Source organism: Bubalus kerabau, chromosome 17 (genome assembly GCF_029407905.1).
Source record: "Bubalus kerabau isolate K-KA32 ecotype Philippines breed swamp buffalo chromosome 17, PCC_UOA_SB_1v2, whole genome shotgun sequence".
In the NCBI taxonomy this organism is placed as follows: Eukaryota; Metazoa; Chordata; class Mammalia; order Artiodactyla; family Bovidae; genus Bubalus; species Bubalus kerabau.
Window position 1 is genome coordinate 22,732,387 of NC_073640.1, and position 6,106 is coordinate 22,738,492.

Genomic DNA, 6,106 nt, shown 5'->3' on the forward strand with positions numbered 1-6,106 from the left:
AGAGGTTGTAAATCCAGAGTTTTAATGTGAAATCCTGATTACTATACGTAGGCAGCTGATTGAAGTAGTTTTCCTTTTTTGAACATGGCGAGATCAAGACATCAGAGGGCTTGATTTTTTGTTCACCAGTTTGGGACCGTCCAACCCTTACCTCCAACTTCTCACTAAAAACAAAAACAAACAAACAAAACAGAAAGCAACTGAAAATTCAAGCCAGTAACAGGTATGTGCTAAGTGACAAAGTCAGGATTATAAGTTGGGCAGGGAAAGCCAGAGCGAAAGGGGGTGGGAACAGATGCAGTGGTCTAAGAAGCCTCCGAAGAGCTGATACGACCAGGCAGGGAGGGTTGCAAGCAGATGTTTGTGTCCAGAGAAAAGAGGTCTCATGCAGTAAGATGACTGAGCTTGGGTTTTTGTTCCTGGAAGTAAAGAAAGTTCACATATATTTTTCAAGGACTTAAAAACATAAAAAATGTTTTGTTAGGGTTATTCAAATTTTTCTAGGAAGCCACCATCCTTGGACACAAATTTACCTCCAAGGAAACATGCATCCTTCTACATGGTGAGTACCTCGGAGCTTGACTGTCAACATGAGGCTATGAGATGGAGCAGGATGTGGCCAGGGGTCACTGAGCCAAAGACAGAAGGGACTTCCTGGAAACAGAAGATCCGCTCGGACCCAGTGGTCCTTCATAAGTCCCTGATGAGCTCAAGGTATTTCCATCTGCCTTGTTTTTTCTTCCGCCGTTTGTCTGTGAGGCTCAGCACGTTCGTGGTGAATGAAAACAATGAGCAGTTAAGAAGGTCATGTCCACGAGACTCTTAACACGAAGGCTCTGACAAGGAAAGTCAAGGTCAGCAGAGAATAGTGTGCGTTCAGAACATCTGACCTCATGCATTAACCTGCAGGTTCCCAAAGCACAAAGGGGAACGTGAAAGGCGTTAAGAATAAACGGACCCCTGGTGGAAACAGAATCTCAGAGGCCAAGATTTGGAAAACCGAGTCCCACAGTGAAACAAGCCCCTTTGCATGACTTCTCAGAACTTTAATAAGCCCAACCACCATGTGCCTCCGACAGCACAGCATGGCACCCTGCTTGGCTGGGGGACCCCTTTTCTTCACCCCAAATCTCTTGGGAAAGAACGTGACAAGAAGGCTCTTGGAGACATGCTGGCTAGTTTTTCCTTGGTGGCTTTTTCTCCTCACCTCTCAATATCCTAGCCTCTTTCTTTCCAAGTTTCTTTTAGAATGACCATTTTCTCTTTTCCTGGTGGTGGCTCAGACAGTAAAGAATCCGCCTGCGATGCAGGAGACCTAGGTTTGATCCCTGGGTGGGGAAGATCCCCTGGAGAAGGGAATGGCAACCCTTTCCAGTATTCTTGCCTGGAGAATCCCATGGACAGAGTAGCCGGGGGGAAGTGGGGGGGGACTACAGTCCATGGGGTCACAAAGAGTCAGATACCACTGAGTGACTAGCACTTTTTCTCTTTTCAGGAAATGGATCATTTCTACTTATCCTACTTACCCCTTAGTTTCAACAAGTAGGTGATGCGGTGGAGACTGGGGCGGGGCTGGGGGGTGGGCAGCAGGTCCTTGCATATCAGTCACTGTCACTTTATGTTCTGGGGACTACCCCTGTTCTCCAAGGACTGACTTTCACAGTTGGAATTTCCAGCCCTCGGGAGACAGAGAAGGCAAAGGGACAAAGCACTTGGGAGGTAGCAGCCTTCTAAAAGAAACACTGCCTCTGCTTGGGGACACGTACTGAGGAAGGAGGAAAAGGGAGAGGAGGAGAGAGAAACCCCTGAGTGCTGACCCACAGGGGCCCCTTTTATGGCCTTCCTGTTTATGGCTGAGAAGTAAACAGCCTGGGAGCCAGGTCGTCTCCGAAGGCAGCTGGGGCACTGCTTGAGCTGGCTGGGGACCCTCTCTTTCTGGGTGGCAATGGGCGGGGAATCTGCCAGTCACGAAAGTCTCAGAGGACTTATTTTTTTTTTAAACCAGCATCTTGGGGCATTTTCCCTTCAGCTCACACCATCTGCTTTACCCTCCTCATTGGTCCTGCAGCTTTCGGTGGTGGGAGGAGGTGGTGCAGGGGGGCACAGCTGGGAATCTGTGTGCAGGCAAGGGGTGAGGATCCCAGCTGCGACACTTAGCAGCTGCGTGACCTCAGGCGAGCCCCGCACCTCTCTGAGCCTCTTCTGTAGCTGGGTAGGAGGATGTGGAGACTGCCTGTGAACAGCCCTGACAACTTGCCTGGCGTGTGGTAAGTGTCAATACACGTTTACTGCTCCCCTGATGATTTCAACTGCCCTCCTGACTAAGCCCCCAGGGTCTTAGCTGACGGGAGGGGGAGGGGGGCTGAGGTGGGAGGAGGGGTCAGGCCCGCCTCTGAGAGGTTCCCTGGCCTCGGTCCAGACAGTCGCTCTCTCTCTGGATCGGAACCTGCGGTACTCTGCCTCCTGAGAAATGCGGGCTGTGATGGACGACTAGATGGTGCCCCAACTAAGATGAAGAACACGGCGCCGGGGGCAGCAGACACCAGGAGAATCAATAAACTATAATTATCAAGATCGGTGTCTGTGAGAGGTGTGGAGTCCTGTGGACAGAGAGAGACAGAGGAGGGGGCGAGAGCGAGACACACACGCACATCCTGAGAGATGCAGAAGACGCATGCGCCCAAGGAAGCGAAAGCCAGAAGGGAGAAGCAGAATGGGTGTGATGTACACAGGCCCTCCACCCCTGCGCCGCAGCCCCCCGGCCCCATCCTTGCTGATGGGCCTGGCAGAAGGTGCAAGAGCAGGTCTCTCACCTATTTATATAGCCCTCAGCTTTTTAAATTCTCCAAGTCCTCAGCCATATCAGTTTTTTGCATTACAAAAAGAATATCAGCGCCTCAATATAAGAATGGATTCCACTGATAACATCGATCCATTCATTTGATTAGGCTGAGATGCGAAGTCAATATAGATTGCAATATATTGCTTTAGAAACATGACTTTCACATCACCAGGGTCTTCATCATCCCTGAGTTTACCACTGTCCTCTGGGCCCACCACCACTCCAAGCGGTTTTTGACCCAGCACTTCTGGAACTGATGTAGGAGACAGTCACCAGGAGTTCTTGAGGAGCCTCGTGTACCCGCTGCTGTCAGTGAGCTCTGCCATGTTGCCACTTAACCTGATATAGTGTGAAGCCCTCTTGAAATGCTACCTTTTCTGATCCCCAACACTTGAGGTCTCACCACTCCCCCGAGAAAGGATTATTGAATCTGTGTTCATTTTCTTGGCCCCATTTGATCTGGGAACCTAGTGACCTTTATCAGCACACAACTGGCCTGAATTGAAGTCATTTGGGGTTGGTGTGTCTTTTGAATTTATTAGAGAGGTTCTCATAGGAGGCATGCTTTTGTGACACTCAGATTGTCAGAGTCCCTCCCCATGTCCTTTTTTAAGGTTAGTATTTTTTTTTTTTTTAACAAACACATGCAAACTAGTTTTACTTTGGGCTTTATTGTGTGCCTGGCACCAGTCTAAGCATTTTACAAGCATTATCTCAGTCAGTGTTTAATCTCAACGGCACCAATTCTTCTCTCATTTGTGGGAGCTATTTCTTCCCTCCCTGTCACAGAGCTCACAGGTGGCCGAGCTTAGTGGATGCCCAGGCCAGCCTGGAAGCCCGGGGCCATCGCCACCTTTCCCAGAGAGGAAACTGAGCCTGAACAGATTAACACCCAGGGCCTCACAGCTCACCAGAGTTAAAGTGACCAGACTGGGTTGGATCAGGCCCCCCACCTCCCAGAGAAGTTGAAGTGAAAATGAAGGTACACAGTAAAACCCAGCCTGCACTGGGGGTCTCCAGGATGGTCCCACACTTCCCCCCGTCTCCTTCCTACCACCTTGAACGATGCACACAGCCTTTCCAGCTCTAGGGGACACATGGCCGCCCAGGATCCCAGGCGGCAGGGACACAGGGCTCCTCTGAATTCTCTTTTCATTCTGGATTGGGGACATCCAGAAAGCTCCCTCTGGCTTGGAAGCAGAAGGAAGAAACCTGTGTGTGTCCACTTGGCTGAGGGACCCTTGGTGAGAAGACTGTTCCTGGGTTTGGGGTGGCCGTCAGGCACAGGCACCCACACCTCTCACCTGGTGCAGGAGAGTGACGGACACCTGCACAGCCGCCCTTTGGGTTTCTCTCTCTCATCACCCAGCTCTCTAATCAGCCAGTGCAGCCTCCACCTTTGGGAAAGGAGAATGTGATTTCTACTTTGTTTCTTTCTCTCTCTTTTTTTTTTTTTTTTTGTTATTTCGAATTAACCTGGGGCAAAGTGCTGCAGGGAGTTTCCCTTTGTTCCTATCTTTTCTTTTTTGTTTTGTGTCAGTTTCAACTGTATACAACTGTTGGAGAGTTTAATTTGGATACAATGAAGGCAGATACCAGAAACATAAATTACTTTCAAGACTCTGAGCTTTGAGAATTGGTTAGGATTCTTTCCCCTTTCAAAACTCAGTGCAACTTTTCTACTCAGTAACTTATTCTCTTACTAGATAAGATATCATAGAGAAAGGATGGCTTAAAAAAAAAAAAAAGAAATGCTGTGTGTGTGTGTCCCTGTGTGTTTTCTACTTTAATGAAAAGAAAAGCAGAAACACAGAATGATACTCTGTTAAGAAACGGCTACCTAATTTATGCCTCCCCCCAAACCCCTTTCCATTTTGGTAACCATAAGTTTGTTTTCTATGACTGTGAGTCTCTTTCTGTTTTCTAAATAAGTTCATTTGTATTATTATTATTTTTTTTGTTCCACATATAAGTGATATCATATATTTGTCTTTGTCTGGCTTACTTTATTTAGTCTGATTATCTTGAATTAGAAAGTTGGACTAACATATGCACACTACAACATATAAAATAGATAAGCAACAAGGGAACTATACTCAATATTTTGTAATAACTTATAAGGGAAAAAAATCTGAAAAGGAATACACACACACATATATATATAACTAAATCACTGCTATGCATATCTGAAACTAACACAATATTGTAAATCAACTAGACTTCAATTTAAAAAATATTAACTTCACCAGAGGAAAAAGAAAGAAAGAAACAGGTTTTCTGCTCAGCAAACATTACCCTATGGGTTGCTTACAGTAGGGTTCCTTACAACCAGGGCTGGCTTTCTCCAGTTTTATCGACTTCAAATCCAAATTATGCTGACTCTTAAAAGACATTCAGAACTACAAATGTGAGACTTTACAAAAGGCTTAAAACATGGAAAGGCTGTGGAGCAGATTCTCTTTGAACTCAAGTTGCATGAGGTAGAGGAAACTTTTCCGCAAATTTAGCCCATGGGTTTCTGTTTTACTGGGGGAGAAAGGGCCATCTGTGTCACCCTGAGCCAAGGAATCATTTTAATTAGATGTTTTTGCACTTGCTTTAGATGCGTGGAGAGGTTTGGAAGCTCTAGGAGAAGAAAGAAGTTGGGAACAAATAATGTAAGTAATCACTCTCTGTCTTTTTTCCGACCTAGATTTTGTCTTTCCTTCCTCTGTAGCTCCCCGCACTCCCCAAGCTCCCCTTCCTCCCCCTGCTCTCCACCCCATTCCTGCTGCCCCCTCGGACCAAGGCCAGATGCTTGCTGGCTTGGACTCCCACAAATGGTTTGATGCGGGGAGCTCGGGGAGGCATGGAAGACTGGGGGAGCAGAGCAGTTTGCATTAGCAGAATTGGGGGCTGAACTGCAGCCAGAGGCCACCAGGCCAAGGGGATGATTTTGCTTGGAGGTACCAGCTACTTCTTTCTTTTTCTGATACTGAATTCAACATCCCAACCCCAGCAGACCCTCCCACTCAGGACACCTTATGAGACAATTATGTAAACTAGGCTGGCTGCAGCTGTGAGTTTTTAAGTATTTAGAGATCTTGCTTTCCTTCAAAAAAAAAAGAAATGAATTTGATATCAGCCTTTTGTGGAGGCAGGCAGGAAAGACCCATTAAGAAGGATATTGTAACTCTTGCCAAAAGTTGTCTCCCACCGTGTGGTTTTCTTATTGGATTGCTTATTTTCTCTTTCTTACTACACTTGACTCTCTTTCCCATGCTT

General features: G+C 47.0%; 2 long non-coding RNA genes across 2 annotated transcripts; both read left to right on the top strand.

The window, feature by feature from the left end:
- Positions 1-116: 116 nt before the first annotated feature.
- Positions 117-2,593, top strand: LOC129631153 (uncharacterized). Its single transcript, XR_008703909.1, has 5 exons — positions 117-223; positions 505-870; positions 1,496-1,542; positions 2,175-2,267; positions 2,420-2,593. It is a non-coding gene; the product is annotated as an uncharacterized LOC129631153 (long non-coding RNA).
- Positions 2,594-2,926: 333 nt separating this feature from the next.
- LOC129631155 (uncharacterized) lies at positions 2,927-5,620 on the top strand. Its single transcript, XR_008703911.1, has 3 exons — positions 2,927-3,456; positions 3,632-3,824; positions 5,445-5,620. It is a non-coding gene; the product is annotated as an uncharacterized LOC129631155 (long non-coding RNA).
- The last annotated feature ends 486 nt before the right edge of the window (positions 5,621-6,106 follow it).